Here is a 9,692-nt window from a genome sequence, read left to right as displayed (position 1 = left end):
CAATTAGGTCATGAAGGCAGATCCCTCAGGAATGGGATTAGTGCCCTTATAAGAAGAGGCCAGAGAGCTGGCTCTCTTTTTGCCATGACTGGATACAAGAAGTCAGCAGCCTGCAACCCAGAAGAGAACCTCACCAGAACCCGACCTTGCTGACCCCCTGATCTCTGACTTACAGCCTCTAGAACTGTGAGAAATAAATGTCTGTTGTTCATAAGCCACCCACTCTACGGTACTTTGTTATAGCAGCCTAAATTGACTACAACAGATACCTTGCCTCATATGATTATACAAGGGGTAAATGTGACAGTGTGGGTAAAATCTACATTCCTAATCACTAATTCTAATTCCTAAACCCCCTTAAGGCTGTTGCCCATAGCCTACACTCAATAAATGTTGGTTCCCTCCCCTTTCCTTTCCCTTCCAGTCAAAGGGTCTATTTGTCAGGCTCAGACCACAGGTTCAATGTCATCCACCCAACCCTGTAGGAAAATAACTTAATTCTGACTCATTCTTCAAATCCTAACCTTATCCTGCTCCCTCCATGGTCCTGTTCATCCTGTGCTGAAACCATCTCTCCTTTCTCTGAATCCCTCTATAGCTGTTATTTTGTTACCATTCACAGTACGCAGGCACATTCAGCTGGTGATACATTTTGCTTAGCCCTTTCTCTTTCTCCATCACTAGATCCTTGAGAGTAGCTCTGGTGCCATAGTCACAGTATATGCTTATCTGCTTCTGGGTTCCTCTGCAAGAAACCCTGAGGCAATGCTGGGTTAGATAGTTTATTAGGAAAAGGATCCCAAGAAACACAAGTGGGGGAAGCAAGGCCGGGGTAGGAGGAATGCCAATAAAGCATGCTCTGATGAGCTGATGGCCACTGTGGGCAGCGAGAGCTCAGTCCCGCTGAGGACCCCCTGAAAAGGAGCCTTCAGAAGTATCCCACCAAGGACTGGCAAAGCTGGAGTACTCATCCACTGACCCACATCCCTCACTGTTGAGAGCTGACCTTGGGGCATCCATTTCCAGCACTTCCAGCAGCCTTGTACATGCACTGTACAAACCCTTTTGGTTGCAGGTCTTCCTTGCTTTGCTTCTCTTGAAGCAAAGAGACATGAACATTTAAGGTGGGAGGCTGCCAGTGTGCACAGGAGCTGTCTGCTGCAGCTGCAGGTGAACTCAGGGATGGGGCTCAATAAAAATCTAGATGGTATTGAATGAATGGAAAAAAATATTGCATAAACACTGCCTCTATCTTAATGTAAAGTCACCCATCTAGAAAAGTTACACCAAATTTTTTTTTATCCACTATTCTATTTAACCCATTTAACATATAATGTTCTAAGACCCAATTCTGGAGTGTTCTAGAATAGAGATCATGGGTATTTTACCCTCCGATTCTGTTCAGGAGATTGTCAAAGTCCCTGGGTTTTGTAAAAGACGAAGAGGAATGTGGGAGCTGGTGGCTACCAAGAACTTTTCTCAATCATCTTTTGAATATGCTTTATGAATGTACAGTGACTTGTCCAGATCCAAACAGCAAGTCAGCTCTCAGACTGGAAAAACATCTTGGCATTTCTCAAGTTTTCCAAAAGCCCAATCAAGTGAGACAAGTAATTAATCACTCACACAACCCACATCCTTGACTCTCCACCTCACTAGCCATTCCGTTCATGCTTCCATCAAATTTTCTTTCCTCCTACAAATACTGTGACTTTATGTTTCCACAGAGCTGCTGTTCCAGGAGGACCACGGGATCATACAAAACAACTCCGGGATTCTACATAGCTTCTCTTTATCCCTCACTGTTTCCCCCAAACAGTGTGGGTGGTAATAGTAGAAGCCCATAATTTTGGTGCCAACATGTAATATTTTTAATCAGCCTATACAATTCACACAGGAATTTCTTGGGGGAATGTCAGCTTTTACATCTTACATTTTTCCACATTAATAATGATAAGATTAGCCTAAAATCAACTAATAAATAAATGTAAAAGCAGTAATAAAACTCAGAGTTGCTTATCAATTTTTATCAACTCCAGTCCTCTTGTTTTGTAATAGCTCTAATTTGACACCTTATACTAAAGCACAGATTCTCAGATCAAGCTCAGAGTCTTCAAAGATGCAGGAACATTTGACCAGAGTTTAGCACAAACCACAGCTCAGAATGAGGGCTTAAATAAACATAAGCAACTCTGGGAAATTGTGTACACTCTCAAAACTGATGTCTAAACCAAACTAAAGATGACCATCTTTAAGAGCTACTATTCTGGGGCAAAACAAAAATGTAAAAAGTGTCCTCAGGATTAAACTTTTAAATTATTCCTGTTCGAACTGTTTCTTTTTTATTGTTTTTTAACTTTATTATGGTGCTAAGCTAAGAGGAGATCGTTTTATTTGGGTAAGCTGGGATCTCCTACCAGTTTTATTCACAAATATAAAACTGCCTAATGAATGCCAAACATTCTCATTACCCATGTTTTAGGACTGCCTTCAAAGAACAGAATTTTCAAAATCACATGAAAACCAGGAAGCCTCAAGCAAAGAGCTTACTAACTGCACCTCTTCCTTAGCTACATTTTTAAGAAACAGAAGAGGGAGGAGGACCCGAGAACACGAAAGGGAAGAACAAAAACAAAAGACCTGTGTACATGCCAGGTGCAGACTCAGGAAGGTCTGGGCACAATGAAAGCAGAAGCGTGGTGCTGGCTTGGGCAGCACATATACTAAAATTGGAACAATACAGAGAAGATTAGCATGGCCCCTGCCCAAGGATGGCACGCAAATTCCTGAAGCGTTCCACATCTTTAAAACAAACTTATGGCTGCCAAAGGGGAAAGTGGAGACGGAAGAGGGATAAATTAGGACATTGGGATTAACATATACACACTACTATATATAAAGTAGATAACCAACAAGGACCGACAGGGAACTATACTCAATATTTTGTAATAACTTATAAGGGAGGGACTTCCCTGGCTTCCAGTGGTTAAGACTTCACCTTCCAATGCAGGGGGTACAGGTTCGATCCCTGGTCAGGGAATTAAGATCCCACATGCCTCACAGCCAAAAAACCAAAACATAAAACAGAAGCAGTATTGTAACAAATTTTTAAAAGACTTTAAAAATGGTCACATCAAAAAAAAAAAAAAAAAATCTTGGGACTTCCCTGGTGGGGCAGTGGTTAAGAATCGCCTGCCAATGCAGGGGACAAAGGTTCAATCCCTGGTCCAGGAAGATCCCACATGCCGCAGAGCAACTAAGCCCGTGCACCACAACTACTGAACCTGCGCTCTAGAGCCCGCATGCCACAACTACTGAGCCCACGTGCTGCAACTACTGAAGCCCATGAGCCTAGAGCCCGTGCTCCACAACAAGAGAAGCCACCGCAATGAGAAGCCCGCGCACTGCAACGAAGAGTAGCCCCTGCTCGCCACAACTAGAGAAAGCCCGCGCGCAGCAACGAAGACCCAATGTAGCCAAAAAAAAAATCTTAAAAAAATTAAAACCTATAAGGGAAAAGAATCTGAAAAAGAATATATATATATATATATATATATATATATATGAATTACTGTGCTGTACACTGTGTTGTGAAACTAACACAACACTGTAAATCAACTATACTTCAATAAAAATAAAATTTTAAAATTTTAAAAAGCAGAAGTGTGGAATGATCCCCAGCGACCATGAGGATCTTGGGAAGTGCTTAAAAATACAAGTGGTGGCCACGAACAAGAAATGTGTTCACAGTTGCTGTGGAGGAGAAAACAGCAAACATTACACTGAATAGACTCAGACACTTTAACAGGCAGATTTCTACCTTGTGGGATCTTTCTCTGTTTCCTCCCTACTGTACCAAACCCAGGACTGCCCATTTAGAAAGCAATCCTTTCAACCACCCATAAGTATGTATTGACTCTTTTCAAGAGACCATGCTAGGTATTTTGGGAGGCGAAGAAGTAGAAGGTTCTGTCCTTGCTCTCAGAGTGGTTCCAGCCTAGCCGGGGACTGGGTTGATAACATTCAGAAGGAAAAAATGAGCACCTCCAAGCAATCCCACGCTGCTGGATTCCAGACTCAACCTGGCCTGGAGTGGAGGGGAGGAGTCTGAGGGAAGACTGACTGCCCCTTATTTACCATTTACCTTCTCTGAGCTTCCATTTCCGTACAGTGAGGAACCTAGGATGTCGTGAGAGTTTTATAAAGTTGATAGCACAGTGTAAGTACTAAATAAACAGCTACTTCTATCATTATTATCATCAGCATCATCATTATTTAGTAGTATCTCCTAAAAGAAGAACTTCCCTAAAGGTAGGGCAATGTCTCGCAAGTCCCACCCTGGAACTGAAATGCACTTGCCTACTGTTATCAATAGTATTTAGGGAAACTATTTCATGGATTAAACGAATGTTTATTATTTGTTATCAGACTACATCCACCACAGATAATGTTCTTTGAGACACTGAAACCGAGTTCCCAACAAGGTCAACATTACTCATGTTTGGCAGATGAACAAGCAGACATTTGGAGCCATGCCATTGATAACTAGTGTCCACCAGTGGGTGATAGGGGGGAGCAGATTGATAAAATAAGCAATGTGCTCAGGTCAAAGTCACCCAAGGATGGAAGGGCTGGATTACAGAGGCTCTGTGATGGCAACTGCTTGTCAGGTGTCTTAGCAATTTTTCCACCAACTCAGACGCCACCTTCTCCATGAACCCTTCTCAGAGACCCCTAGACAGTTAGCTGTTTCTCCCTGGGAGTTAAGAGTATTTTCATACTATATAGTATATAATATTATGCTTGTTTATTTACGTGTCCTTCTGCCCAGTTAGTGTGAATGTTCTTCATGGTCTAGGGCTATAAGTGAATCAAAACTTGCTGAAACTCAGAAGGTGTCACTTAAGGATTTCTTTGCCCTCAAGAAAAATTAGATGAACCTGGCTCGGGCCTCCCAATCGCACCATCTTGGATGAGTCTCTTGTCCTCCCCACGAGAGCTGTGACATCCAACCCTATTCCTTTGAGAGACTCTTGTCTCTGCTCCTGCCTCTGCACAGGCAGTTCTACCCTGAGGCACCCTAAAAGCAAAATCCACACCTATCATTTTTCCCAGAAAGGAACTCAGACACACTGAGCATATCATGATTATGGTTGTTGGCTTGAAGATCAGAGGGTCCCTGGGGGTGGGGGCCCTTGTCACAGTACATCACAGGGCTCCCACCCTCACCTCTTGTCTTTCTCAGAGAACCAGCCCACGTCCATGCCCTGGTCTCCAGAAGCCCCAGCTCCAGCCACCCACCTGCATCCTACACACGGAGATTTGGAGAAATCCAGTTCAGCCATGTCCTCCTGCCTGCTTCTCTCCTGGGAGCCAGCCCCTGTCATTCCCAGTTTCTCCCAAAATTCCAGTGAATAAAATGTATTCACATAAATGAATAACTGAGTGAGCATTTGGCCCATAGCTGACACTTAATAAATAGTGGTGGAATATATGTAAAGGAGTGAATGAACAAATGAATGAACAGAAGCTAGTCATGTGTACCTCTAAATCAAGCTGGATTCCAGGTTGAGGTGCAGAATACATGAAAATGGACAAGTCAGCACAAGGCATCTGGCTGTCATTGAATTTCCTGATCAGACGGAATAAAAGCCTATATGGCATAGAGGTTACCTACAGGCTGGAATGTTTTCTATTTACTTATTTCTTTATATTTATTTTTATTTTTATTTTTTGGCTGCGTCGGGTCTTCGCTGTGGCATGCGGGATCTTCCTTGCAGCATGCAGGCTCTTTTTTTGTTGTTGCGGTATGCGGGCTCTTCGTTGCAGTGCATGGGCTTCTCTCTAGTTGCAATGCGTGGGCTTCTCTCTAGTTGTGGCACGTGGGCTCTCTCTAGTTCTGGCATGTGGGTTTTCTCTCTCTAGTAGAGGCACACAGGCTTAGTTGCCCTGCAGCATGTGAGATCTTAGTTCCCCAACCAGGGATTGAACCCACATCCCCTGCACTGGAAGGCAGATTCTTTACCACTGGACCGCCAGGGAAGTCCCTGGAATGTTTTCTAAAAAAAAGAATAAAGATATTATGCCTGAGAAGGAAAAGCAAAGCTGGAGCAAGGGAAGATTCCTTAGTAAAGAAACCCAGAGCCCTTGTCTGTGACAAGAAGGCAGACAGTGAGAAGACTGGATTCCTGTCACTGTTGATGAACCCAAGTTCACGTGCCCAACGCACAGTGAGGTCAAACGAACCAAAACCTCAGAGTTTGGAGCAGAGAAAGGTTTATTGCAGGGCCAAGCAAGGAGAATGGGTGGCTCATGTTCAAAAGACCCCCCCCCCAACTCCCCGATGGTTTTCAGGGAAGAGTTTTTAAAGGCAAAATTTGGGGTGAGGGCTGTAGGGTGTGTAACCCTCCTCTGATTGGTTGGTTGGGAGGTAACAAGGTGGTGTTTCAGGAATCTCAGTCATCAGCCTTCTGATTCTGACCACTCTGGGGTCTGTGTGCTTGGGCTCAGCCTGAAGTTACCATCCTCCACCCAGGTGGGGACTTAGTTCCTGAAGAAGAACCCAGAGATATATATCAGATTGTTCTGAAAAAGGACACAGAGATGCTTTTGTACCTGGAAGGGCCCTGTAGGGCCCTGCTTGGTTGCATCACCAGAGCAGGCCCCCTTCCCTGATTTACCAAACCCCCATGGCCAGTACTGGAGCAAGGCACAGAAATGTGGCTTTAGCTGTGAATCCTCATGGTCAGGGAACATCTGTCCCCAGCTCCAAAAAGGGCCTGATTGCCGGTCTTCACTGAACAGAAAATCCCTCCTTTCTCAGAGCCTTGGGTTGGACCTGCAAGCTGTCCTCACATCCCCATTTGCAGCCTCAGAAACCTCATCTCCAACTCTTGCCCCAGAGAGAAATGCCAGAAACATCCACATCATACTGTAAAAGACAGTTTTCCAGAGAGAACAGAGTTTTATCCACCCCTCCTTAAGTGGGCTTTCAAATGTTGTTCTTTCCTTCTCTGCTGGGTATGAATGAATCACATCCTCAGGAAATACAACAAGTTGAGTAAATCAGCACTCTGGAATGCCTTTAGAAATAAAGCTAGTTTGGTTGACTCATTGGACAAATGTAGCTGTAACCAAACACTTGAAGCCCTGAAACAGGTATCCTCTGGTACTGATACAAGGTGGGTTACACTGGTGCCCAGGTATTTGTCGAACTAAAAGGGCAAGTTGGCTTAATGTAGAGCCCTTACTCAGTGGGGTTACTCATTTACCTGAAAAAATGAGGAGAATCAAAACAGCCTGGGAATGTAGCTTTAGGAGTAGCATGGCTAAAGTTCCTTTTAAAGGAACAATATTAGGGAGCTACCAAGGAGAGGCTGTATGTATTTAGAGCATCTTTTATCAATGTGCTGGAAAAATTAAAGAGATTTAGAACTTTGTGTCCAAAGATAAACTCTGAAAAAAAGAACAATATTATTAGTTTATGGTCACACAATTTGTCCCTGGGTTTCAGACTTGATGGAATAATTTAGCATTACTGGGGAATGTGAGTCAAGCTGGAGGCAGTTCAGGAAATCGGGTGAGGCCCATCTGTCCTACGCAAATAAATAATACTCCCAGACACAAGCAAGATTTTCATCTACCTTCCAAAATTAGAGTGAACTCTTAGGCCTAACAATGAAGGGCAGTGAAGTGCACTCACAATGCCACCTGAGGCAGATGACTTAAACCACTTAAACGAAGTTACTTCCCCCTGTCTTTTGTTCGTCACAGCCAAAAGAGACCTGACTGCAAACCTGGCTGAAGGGGGTCACAGGTAGCAGAACACAGGTGAGAGATCCTTGGCACCCCCTAGTTGATGGAAGGGAATCACAGGTGTCAGTACTCAACTGGGCACAGCACACCAAGTCACAAGAGAAAATTGTATTTCTCTTCTAAGCTAAAATAATACATATTTCCAGACCACAATCCCTCAAATTTCATTCCAGTCCATGTCCTTGCAGTCCAGTTCAAGCTGTGGCTAGGAATTCAAAATAAACTGTGCTGATCTTGAGAGGCACAGAGCTTTGCACAGAAAAACAAGAAAGCCAGTTGTTATTGTTAAGGGAAAAACTACACACATATTTGGCTCAAACCAGAGGAAAGGTGGGGTTAAAAGCCAAGTGGTATAAAATGCAGAAACTTCCTCTTTCCAAGGATGGGTGGGTTCGTCTTAATAAGTTAATGCCTGATAAGCCAGTGCAAAATCCAGGGTGGAGGGCTGCCCCAGTTCTAACCAGGTCAAGTCATCCTTAACTCTGACTTGGAGAAATCCTTGACCTGGGTGGACCTTGCCCTTTAGAGATAATTCCCAACATCCCTCCTGTTTTCTGGCCTTTCTCCACCCACTCTAATGCTCCTTTATCTACCTGCTCTCTCTTCAGCAAGATGCTCCCTTACAGGGGAACTACCAGCCTATTCAGTCCCTTTGTGTGAGATATGGAAGCATACATCCCAGCCTGACTGACGGATGGAACCTCTAAGGGGCAGGGAGCAGCCCTTATAAAGCTGTCCAATATTCCCCTCACCCTCAGAGGGCACAGGTTCACACAGAGATACACCCCATGACTGTCTTCATTCTCCTCCCCAACTCTAACTCACAACCCAACATGGGAACGACCTCAAGCCAGGCCCCAGATCATCTGGCACTTTGTCACTTCCAAAGAGCCTCAGGTGACAATTTCCTAACCTCATCCTTGCTGGAATGCTAATTAAAAGTGGTTAAGAAGAAAGCCTTAACCAGGGCCCTTCTTTCTCAGACACTGTTTTTGATGTTTGTTTATGATTTAAAGTGATACCTGTTTATTGTAGAAAGTATAAGAGCCTATTCTAATTCTTTTCTTTCTTTTTTTTTTTGCAAATTATTGAATAGGAATTTTTTGCATAAGGTATCATACTTATTCTCCTATGCCATCAAAAATTGTTTGAAACATTGTAATGGCTGCATAATATTCCCTTGCGTGAAAGTACCTATTTTTTACCTTCAGCTTTATTGGGGTGTAATTGACAAATAAAAGTGTAAACTCTGCATTTTTACACCCCTCCCCACATTTTGTTTTTTGTTTTTTTTTAAAAAACAAGGGCATCTTTTATCACCCCCTCTTCACAAGTGCAGGATTGCCCGATTTTTTTTTTTTTTTTTTTTTTTTTTGGCTGTGTTGGGTCTTCATTTCTGTGCAAGGGCTTTCTCTAGTTGCGGCAAGCGGGGGCCACTCTTCATCGCGGTGCGCGGGCCTCTCACTATTGTGGCTTCTCTTGTTGCGGAGCACAGGCTCCAGACGCGCAGGCTCAGTAGTTGTGGCTCACGGGCCCAGTTGCTCCGTGGCATGTGGGATCTTCCCAGACCAGGGCTCGAACCTGCGTCCCCTGCATTAGCAGGCAGATTCTCAACCACTGCGCCACCAGGGAAGCCCCCACATTTTGTTTTTGATGTCACAATTTACACCTTTTCATATTGTGTATCCATTAACAAATTACTGTAGCTACTTTTAATACTTTTTGTCTTTTAATCTTCATACTAGAGTTATAAGTGATTTACCCATCACCATGACAACATTAGAGTATTCTGAATTTAACTATATATTTACTTTTACCAGTGAGTTTTATATTTTCATATTTTCCTGTTACTAATCAGTTTCCTTTCATTTCAGTTT

General features: G+C 43.5%; 1 non-coding gene across 1 annotated transcript; it reads left to right on the top strand.

Annotated features, from left to right (window-relative positions):
• The first annotated feature begins 2,699 nt into the window (after positions 1–2,699).
• LOC114235749 (U6 spliceosomal RNA) lies at positions 2,700–2,806 on the top strand. Its single transcript, XR_003621853.1, has one exon. It is a non-coding gene; the product is annotated as a U6 spliceosomal RNA (small nuclear RNA).
• Positions 2,807–9,692: the final 6,886 nt, after the last annotated feature.

The sequence above is a fragment of the Balaenoptera acutorostrata genome, chromosome 14 (genome assembly GCF_949987535.1).
Source record: "Balaenoptera acutorostrata chromosome 14, mBalAcu1.1, whole genome shotgun sequence".
In the NCBI taxonomy this organism is placed as follows: domain Eukaryota; kingdom Metazoa; phylum Chordata; class Mammalia; order Artiodactyla; family Balaenopteridae; genus Balaenoptera; species Balaenoptera acutorostrata.
Note: the sequence above shows the minus strand (reverse complement) of the source record. Positions and strands in the feature narration are given on the sequence as shown.